This window comes from Alexandromys fortis, unplaced genomic scaffold (genome assembly GCF_014885135.2).
Source record: "Alexandromys fortis isolate MF-2015 unplaced genomic scaffold, M_Fortis_MF-2015_v1.1 scaffold_18, whole genome shotgun sequence".
NCBI lineage: Eukaryota > Metazoa > Chordata > Mammalia > Rodentia > Cricetidae > Alexandromys > Alexandromys fortis.
Window position 1 is genome coordinate 16,879,929 of NW_026067897.1, and position 10,176 is coordinate 16,890,104.

Genomic DNA, 10,176 nt, shown 5'->3' on the forward strand with positions numbered 1-10,176 from the left:
AGAGAAACCCTGTCTCGAAAAACAAAAAAGAAAAAAAGAAAAAAGAAAAACAAAGAAAAAGAGAAAGAGAGATAGGAGGTGGGCAAGACCCACCTTTTAAAAGGGAACGTAACTAAGGTGCACAGGGGGATTGTTGGGCCCTAAAGCCCCACCAAGGAGGAGGTCGCCCCAAGAGACACTCACAGCAGCACGGTTGATGCAATAGCAAGAGGAATTTTTATTCTGCCACGGCAGAGGTCCCTCAGCCTCGAGAGGAGAAGGACCTCTGCTTTGTCCATTACAAGCTCTTTTAAAGGAAAAAAAAAACCACACAAAATCAGGGAGGGGGTAGTACAGAATCAAAGGGAAAGTCCAAAAATCATTCGTCAACTATTTTGACTAGTTCATACAATGGTCAGCTAACTCTACTTGATCAATGTTATGGCGGTTACAAGGAGGAACACCTTCAGGTCGTCTCACCCTAGTTCCAGGGTCCAGGTCTATTGAAGAAAGACTACAATGGGGATGGAAAGTACTCAAAGCTCCCGTGCACGCGTGGTTGGTTACTAGGGTCCTGGTTCCCAGAAAGGGGGGGGGTGTGCAGTAGTGCTAAGATGCCTCAAAGTCTTTCAGGATGCTCTTAGTGGCTGCAGCTGAGGACTTATCCTATCAAGACCCCAAGGGCAGGCCTGAATACTAACACTTTGGAAGGTCCTTGTTTAAAGGAAAAAGCCCAAGTAAAATGTTTTAGTCCTCTTCTAATCTTCTCTGAGATTGTCAGATGGTTTATGAAGTAAAGTGCATAGGTCGACAGGCTGATAAGATAAAAACGCAGGTCAGAAAAGTTCGAAGAAACTCTCACTCCCCATAAACCACAAGGAAGTGAAGGCATGTGTTTTTGCTGTAAATAGTTCATGGTCTTGTTTGTGGGGTTTTTATTCTTAGCCAATAAGGTGAGGTGCTCCTCTCTCTCCCAAGTCCCCTTTGTTTTCTGTTTTTTAATACCAGGATGAAAGTGTGAGACCTGAAAAACATTCAGTCACTCAACACAAGTTTTGAGTTTCTTTGTGCCAGCAATTGTTCTTCGAGGATACAGAAAGAGACTAAACAGTCATATCAGAGTTATTATACTGTAGTGGGATAAAAAGAAAAAATCAAAAAACCCAGAGAAAAGTATATAATGTATCAGGTGATAATTGAGTATGTGAAAAGGATCAGTTGTGGCCAGGAAAGGGAAAGTTACTATATGATGTTCTACCCATGGTTCATTTCCTCCCCAGCCCCCAGCATGGTCGCCTCAAGAAGATAGGCCCATTTAGAATATCTTTCCTTGCTGGCAGTGGAGCCCCCTCCCCTTTAATCCCAGCACTTGGGAGTCAGAAGCAGGTAGAGCTCTGTGAGTTTGAGGCCAGCCTGGTATACAGTGCAGGTTCCAGGGTAGGCTCCAAAACTACATAGAGAAGCACTATCTCAAAAAAAAAAAAAAATACCTCACTTGCTTACTGAGGTACATGCTGAGAGTTTTGTGGGATGTTAAATGTAATTCACACAGTGATCACTTTGGCAAGGGAAATTTAATTTTAAGACAGTATAACATTTAGACTTTGGCATGGATATTACTGACTGTATTTAGCCAGCTTTACAGTGAGAATTAGGAACAAAAAGCAGAGTAAGTTTTTTTTTAGTTGTGGGGGCGGGTGGGGATAGGAATATGCAGTTTAAACCAGGAAAGACTGCTTTGAGAAGGGACTCACAGGTAAGTGATTAAGTATCCAGCCATCCAGGCACTCAGAGGCCACTGCGGTATTGGTTCCAGGAGGCCTGGAACCTGGAGGTTACCCTCCCTGCAGCTGCCCCAGCTGCCCTTACCTACATAATCCAACCATTTTGGTCACCTGACCCTTTTGGTCTTGGGCCTCCCGGCTGCTGCCCCTGGTTCCCCTTCTATGCTCTCTCCCGTTCCCTCCCCTCCCTTCCCACCTGGCTCAGGGTTGTATCTCTCTGGACTCCACCAGATGTCCCTGCCTCTGGCTATGTTCTCCCACGTATCGACAACGAACTCTCTTCCACCACACCTAGGACCAGTCATCTTCCTTCCTCATGTACCTTTCCTTAGTTCTTTTTTCTTTTCCCATTCGTCGTGCTAATCCTGAGATCCGCCAGAGAAAAACCAGTTCCGCTGTTTTGGGCCAAATTCAAAACAATTTTTTTGTTAAAATGTTAAATACTGACCACGCTGAAATTTGGGCCATGAGAATTTGAGTACATTTGTGCCGCCACACTATTCTGCCTCACCCAGGGGCCCCAGAACACAGGGTCACATGATCACACAATCACAAACCGAGTCCTCTGAAAATACCAGCTTAAATTCATCTTTTCTTAACTAATTTTTCTCAGCTATAGTGATAGTGATGACAAAACTCATTCAGCTGGCAACGCGGTGACGCGCAAAGTCTGAACTGATTCCCTTCAGAATCCTAGCGGCGCTTTACTCCAGCTCCTTCAGGGGAAGCTGAAGCGGAGCTGACTTCGTTTTAATACGCTGGCTGCTTCGTCAGGCTTTTAGGCCTGATGTAAATTATTCCAAATCCAGTTACGTCTCTCCACCCCCATTCTCCTTTAAAACTCCCCCTCCCCGTGTAGCCGTATGAATGAAAATGAGTTCACTTGTTCCTCATCGCACTGGCCTGCTTCCGATAGCTAGTGGCCACAATGAAACCTAAGGCTGCTCTCAGGGGTCCTGGAAACAAGCCGCTACCGTCTGCATGGACCTTTAACAAATCCCTGTGGGACTGCTTGAGGGCTAACACCTGGACTATAAAAGGTATAGACAGCCCCACACGCTACCTTGTGCCTACCAAGCTCAAGTCCCCCCTAACTTCCTGTTGGTCTTCGGTTGGTACCCAGTCTCTCCAGATTTATAAAAAGTAACTTTCCTCGGTTTCTTGCTTTTTCATTTGATCTCATTGTATCTAACCTGACCAACACACCTGGACTTGAGTCCTCCTGCCCTCAGGGCTCTTCTAGAGTGTGGCTGCTTTGGCTTGTGGCCTTTCTTAGAGCTAGACCTTGTGGGGCTCAGGGCAACCTGGCCACACATAATGGGGCCCAGACCATGTGGGGTCCACAGCAGCCTGGCCACATGTGGGACCCAGGGGCCCAGACTCCAGAGCTGCCACTGTTCCAGGAGAAGTCACAAGCTGCCACCACCCAGGGAGGGCCAACATCTAAAGGGAAGTGAGTGCCTAACATTCCAGCCATTAGATAAGACCACCAGACGTCCCTGAGCCCAGGACTCACCTCTTCTCCTTTTGCCAAGACCCTTAGACAAACGTCAGTCAATCAGGGAAATCATCTCACCCCAACCTCTACTATGATAAAACAAACAAACAAACAAACAAACAAAAAAAACCCAAACCTTTTCCGACTAGGTAGGCTTGGGACTTTCTGCTCTGAACTGCAGCTTCAGACAGACCTGGAGAGTCCAAGGCTCTTTGCTTTTACATTCAGGACTCAGTCTCCTAGTTGGTTTTTGGGAGACTCTGTGATCTGGGCATAACAGTCAATACTAAGTAAGATTTAAAACACAGGGCTGGAGAGATGGTTCAGTGGTTGGGAGCACTGACTGCTCTTCTAGAGGACCCAGGTTCAATTCCCGGTTCAACTCCAGGATCCAGCACCCTCACACAGATATACATATAGGCTAAATAGCAATAAAATAATTTTTAAAAAGATTTAAAACACAAAGAATATTGTTATTGGCAAGAATAATAACAGTCAGATGCCTAGCCATTGAGCAAAGCCTCCTTTCATAAGATGATTATTTATTAATGAAATAATAATATCTGCCTCCCAAGTGCTGGGATTAAAGGCATGAACCATTGCTGCCTTTTTTTTTTTAATTTCTGCTTCTTGATTGTGGATGCAGTGAGACCAACTGTTTCAAGTTCTTTCTGCCTGTCTTCACCACCATGATGGACTATATGGTTGAACTATGAGTTGGAATTAAGCCTTTCTTAATTTCTTAAGTTGTTCTTATCAGCATATTTTATTACAGCAGCTAAACCAGAAACTAAGATAGCCCCTTACATTTTTGTTTGTTTTTAGACAAGGTCTTGTTAAATTACTTAGGCTGGGCCTGAACTCACAGTACTGCCTCAGATGTCAAAATAGCTCGGGTTACAGATTTGCACTGTAAGCCTCTCCCTTTTAAATGCATATTGTTTTTAAATTTGTTGCACCTATTGATTTTTGTTGTTGTTGTTTTTCTAGACAGGGCTTTTCTTTTTTCGAGACAGGGTTTCTCTGTGGCTTTGGAGCCTGTCCTGGAAGTAGCTCTTGTAGACCAGGCTGGTCTCGAACTCACTGAGATCCACCTGCCTCTGCCTCCCAAGTGCTGGGATTAAAGGCGTGTGCCACCACTGCCTGGCTAGACAGGACTTTTCTATGTAACAGCTCTAGCTGTCCGGTCTAGCTCTGTATACCAGGCTGATCTCGAACTCACAGAGATTTGTCTTCCTCTGCCTCCCAAGTGCTAAGATTAAACCCTGCACCACTAGTGCCAACTTGTTTTTTTTTTTTTTTTGTTTTTGTTTTCGTTTTTGTTTTGAGACAAGGTTCCTCTGCGTAACAGCCTTGGCTGTCCTATAACTCACTCTGTAGAACAGACAGGCCTTGAACTCAGAGATCCTCCTTCCTCTGCCTCCCACGTGTTGTGATTAAAGGCGTGCACCTCCACCATCCAACTGTACCTATTGCTTAATGTCATCTTTCCTGCAATAACCCAGGTATTTTGGTGGATTTTGCTCACTCACATCCTTTAAACACCAAGAAGTGGGACTGGACAGAGAAAGGGCTCAGTTAATAATGAAAAGAAAGTGTAGTCTCTGGTCAAAGCAAGCAAATCCAAACACATTGGTGGTGTGTGAATTAAACAGTTCAGACTTAATCACTACCAGTGATATCGAAGTGGATCGGAGCATTTCACGGTTTGGCAGAATTTACTTTTGTTACAATGGTTTGGGAAGTCATTGAGTTGTGCATGTATATAGCAGCCAGCAGAGTCATGAGGGAGACAAGGAGGTAGCTCAACCCCACACGACCAAGGAGCCAGTGCTGGTTAAAAGTTTGGGAGTCTGACCCTGAATTATTTATTTTAGCCACGTTTGAGCATAACACAATTTGGTGTCAGTTTTTCTGATGATAATTAACACTACTATCCCATGTGCACAATAAAGCACAAAGTAAGCCAAATAACAATCAGCTGTCACTGCATTGAAACTCTTTGCAAAGTCCAGGACGTCGTCCCAGAGATGGGCTCTATAGACAGGCTGAGAAAAACAAACTCACGGTAAGAGTCAGGGGTAGGGTTGGGTGTAGTCTTGGACACACTGCCTAGAGGTCACTAGGCTATTAACCAGGTCTGCTCCCAGCCTTCTGGGTGAATGGCAGGTTATTCATCTCTTCCTTTGAAGGAGCAACCCACATGACCAATGTTCCTGATTCCCCTAGTGCTTATCTATGAGTATACAGACCTCTGAGCTGTCTATATTTAGTCTCACAGATAGTTTGTCTATTTATTTAGACAGGAACTCCTGAACTCAGGATGGCCTTGAACTTGTCACGCCTCTGGCCACTGAGGATGACCTTAAAGAACTCTTTTTTTTTGTTTGTTTGTTTTGTTTTTCAAGACAGGGTTTCTCTGTAGCTTTGGAGACTGTCCTGGAACTCCCTCTGTAGACCAGGCTGGCCTCCAACTCACAAAGATCCTCCTGAGTACTGGGATTAAAGGCGTGTGCCACCACCGCCCAGCTAAAAAACTCTTAAAATGAATGAACTTCTAATCTTTAGCTTCCCAGGGCTGGGATCACAGGGGTACACCACCTTGTCTGGCTCATACAGATGATTCTTTTAGAATCTCAGCTCTTATAATCACCAAAGCCTTGTCATGAACATCCTGGAAACAACCTTCCTTGGTTTAACCACCTGTTTGGGTTTGGGTTCTACGATGTCGTCGGCAGTTACTAGGGCAAAGGCCTAACATCCCTCCTTTTTATGTTTAAACAGTACTGTTTATGCAATTCAACATTCCTTTTTCTTATTTGAACTGATTTTCTCATCAGTTTTGCAAGAGAGTTAAAAAATTATTAGCAATACATTGTGAAATAGATCTTTTGCTAAAGTTCAGTGTGTTTAAAGAGTCTCCCTGAGACCCCAACCCACAACATTCTTTTTCCTTATTCCGAAAATGTTCTTAGTTTTAGTTAAAGCTGAATTTTTTTTTTTTTTTTTTTTTTTTTTTTTTGAGACAGGGTTTCTCTGTGGCTTTTGGAGCCTGTCCTGGAACTCGCTCTGTAGACCAGGCTGGTCTCGAACTCACAGAGATCCGCCTGCCTCTGCCTCCCGAGTGCTGGGATTAAAGGCGTGCGCCACCATCGCCCAGCAAAACTGACTTTTACACATAATTTATTTCAAATACACTTGGTTTATCTCTCTTTAGCTAAAAAACATACCTAGCCTTTTGCTTAAATCATGTGTATTTCCTAATTAATTTGTTCTCATTTAACTCTCTAGCATGTGGGTCCCATATCAGACAAGACTCTGAGTCTCTACCTGAGGATGCTTAACAGAATAATTAACAAAGGGACAAGATTTGTGTTTTGTGTTGAGATGAAGGAATGTTCCAGAACACCAGTAGGCCTTGATGGACTCTGGGGAGGGGGGGTGTACATTTCAGCTTTTGGTCTTTTGCAGCTGATTATCTGATCTATATGTTGCCAGAATGTGCTGAGTGTTCTATTGCAATTAGAATATCATCTTCCCATAAAGTAAATTCTGAACAAATTTACATAAATCTGGAAGAAACTTCAGAGCACAACTTTTTAAAAAATTTAAATGGAAAAGTGCAGGTTCCTTTTTTTAATTGTCCTAATATCGCTATTTGTAATTTTTTTTTCCTTTGCAATGTAAATTTACTGGTTTTGCAGAGCTGTTGCACTCTGAATGAGTTAAGAAAGCTTCAGATCCAGGTCTGGTCGGTAGAGTGTCAGAGTTCCAGCTCTGAGCGGGGGAAGGCTTTGCTGTAGCTGTGAAAGGGAAGGCTGCCCCAGTGGTAGTGTTCCAGCTCTGAGGGGGAAGTTTCTTCTAAGGAAGTGTTATAGCTCTGAAGGGCAAGGTATCCTGGCAGCCTGGAATCATGGAAAACCACAAAGCCACAAGAAACAACAAACCTCACATAAGAGTTTTATTTATTATTTCTCTTTTAGATTGACTCAATCTTGTGTAGCCTTGGGTGACTTTGAATTTACAGAGATCCATCAGCCTCTGCCTCTGCAGTGCTGGGATTAAAGGTGTGTGCTACCACTGCCTGGCCTTTATGGCTAACTAGTGTGGCTAGCGCTGCACTCTGATCTTCAGGGAAGCTTTATTTGTTACAGCACAAACAAAATATCACCATAATGCAGGGGGCCCTACAATAACTAAGAGAAAACAGTAACTGATATAGTTATATTGAGAAAGAAAAAAAAAGGAAGAAAGGAAAGAAGGAATGGAGGAAGAAAAAAGGTGAAAAGCGTCAAATCTACAAAACTGGGAGCCAATTCTATTAAATGCTTAATGTGCAAACATGAGGAGCTAAATTTAATACTTAGGACCCATGTAGAAAAACCGAGCATGAGCCAGGCGACGGTGGCGCACGCCTTTAATCCCAGCACTCGGGAGGCAGAGGCAGGTGGATCTCTGTGAGTTCGAGACCAGCCTGGTCTACAGAGCTAGTTCCAGGACAGGCTCCAAAGCCACAGAGAACCCCTGTCTTGAAAAACCAAAAAAAAAAAAAAAAGCATGCTGGTATATACTTGTAATTCCAATGCTGGGCAGGCAGGGAATAGAGGATCCCTAGGGCTCTTGGGCCAGCTAGCTTCAGGTTAATGAGAAATCCTGACTTAGAAAACAGGGTGGACAGCTTGCTTGTGATGTCTTTCCCAGTTGTTTTTTTTTTTACTGAATTACCCAGAAACTCTCTCGTTGTTGAAACTCTTCCTGGGCCCTCTTGGATGTCCACGGAAGGCCATCTCAGTCCTGTCTAGGTGGAGCCATCCCCTCTCGGATGTCCATGGAAGGCCATCTCAGTCCTGTCTAGGTGGAGCCATCCCCTCTCGGATGTCCATGGAAGGCCATCTCAGTCCTGTCTAGGTGGAGCCATCCCCTCCTCCCCATCTGTTTTCCGTTTCCAATCCTTTGGCGAGAGGAGCTGCTCTCTGACTAAACACATTCTTTTCAGTCTTTGAAAATGATCTTTACACTTAGCCAAACAGCCATCATTCCTGCTTTTGAAACGATGACCTTGAAGTGAAAGCCAGCACCCAGCAGGCACCTAATCATTCCTCTCTTTTTTAATGGTATTTTTGTTCTCAACATTTATTCACTGTAGCTTTTTGTTTTATAGATTTCACAGCCTCTCCAGAGGCTTTTGTGGTGCTTGGGTGTGTTTTTATTTCCTTGACACTTAGTAGTTGATGTCATTCAGCAAGCATAATAGGTTCTGTACAAACAAATCCATAATGTCCTGAACCTTCCTTCCTTCCTTCTATCCTTTCTAATAGGTTGTTCCCACATTTCCCATGCTGACCTTGAATTTGCTATGTCTCCAAGGCTTACCTTGAGATCACTGTAATTCTCCTGTCTCAACCTCCTAAGTGTTGTGGTTGTGAGTAGTGTACGTGCACAACCACACCCACTGTAGCGGGCCTTTTCATATAACGAGATTGTGGTCTGTCGTGGACATTATCGTATCCTTCACAGGGATTCCCCAAGCTCCCATATGTGGCTTTCTTTCCATAGCTTTCCCGTTTCATGTCTTCTCTCTCTGTGAGAAGAGAGCATTAAGTGGGGGAATGTGGGATAGCAGAAACGAAGCTTATTTTAATGCTTTTGGCTGGGTTGCTAGCAAGGTTAAAGGACGAAGTGGACTCTATAAACCTCATGACTTCCATCCATCCTGAGGATGCTGTAGAGAGTTTGACGAGCTATTAGAGCCATTTCACAAGCTCTTGTGTGTAAACCACTCTGTACACTAACTGTGGCACAGTAGGTTTTAGATTTTATCCTCCTCAAAAGAAAAAAAAAACTGCGTGGTGGTGGTGCACACCTTTATTCCCAGCACGTGGGAGGTAGAGACAGGTGGATCTTTGTGAGTTCAAGGCCAGCCTGGTCTACAGAGCTAGTTCCAGGACAGGTTCTAAGGCTACACAGAGAAACTCTTTCTCAAAGAACAAATAACAAAGTAAAACAAAAAAACAAAACTACTGTGGCCAAGGCAATGTAGAGAAATAACTGTTTAATTGGAATTTACAGTTGTAGAAGAATATGAACCCGTCATCATGACACAGAACATGGTAGCAGGCGGGCAGCCATGACACGGAACATGGTAGCGTAGCAGGCAGCCATGACACGGAACATGGTAGCGTAGCAGGCAGGCAGCCATGACACAGGAGCAGCACCTAAGAGCTCATAGCCTGATCCTCAAACAGGAAGCAGCATACTGGAAATGGTGTGGGTCTTTTGAAACCTCAAACACAGTCCGAGTGATATAACCCTTCCAACAAAACCACACTTCTTACTCCTTCCCAAATAGTTCCAGCATTTGTGAACCAAGTATTCGAACATACAAGTCTATGGAGATTTTCATTCAAACTAAGCATGGCCACAGGGAACTTACTTTCTTTCTTTCTTTCTTTCTTTCTTTCTTTCTTTCTTTCTTTCTTTCTTTCTTTCTTATGTATGCAATATTCTGTCTGTGTGTATGTATGACTGCAGGCCAAAAGAGGGCACCAGACCTCATTACAGATGGTTGTGAGCCACCATGTGGTTGCTGGGAATTGAACTCAGAACCTTTGGAAGAGCAGACAATGCTCTTAACCACTGAGCCATCTCTCCAGCCCCACAGGGTACTTTCTATAAGTGAGAAGTTACCAGCGTTTGTCCCAAGCCCGTATTAACATAGTTATTGGACATGGCCATTCCTAGAGAACCATGGTGAACATTGTGACAGTCTGCATAACTCTTCATTCTTTGGATTTTAATGTTTTTGTGCTCACAGGTCTCCTGGCATTCCAAAGGTCATCACAACAGTGGACAAGAATCTGCTTAGTTTTTAGAACACTGTGCCATTCAGACTTCTAGTTAGGGCAGGATCAATCT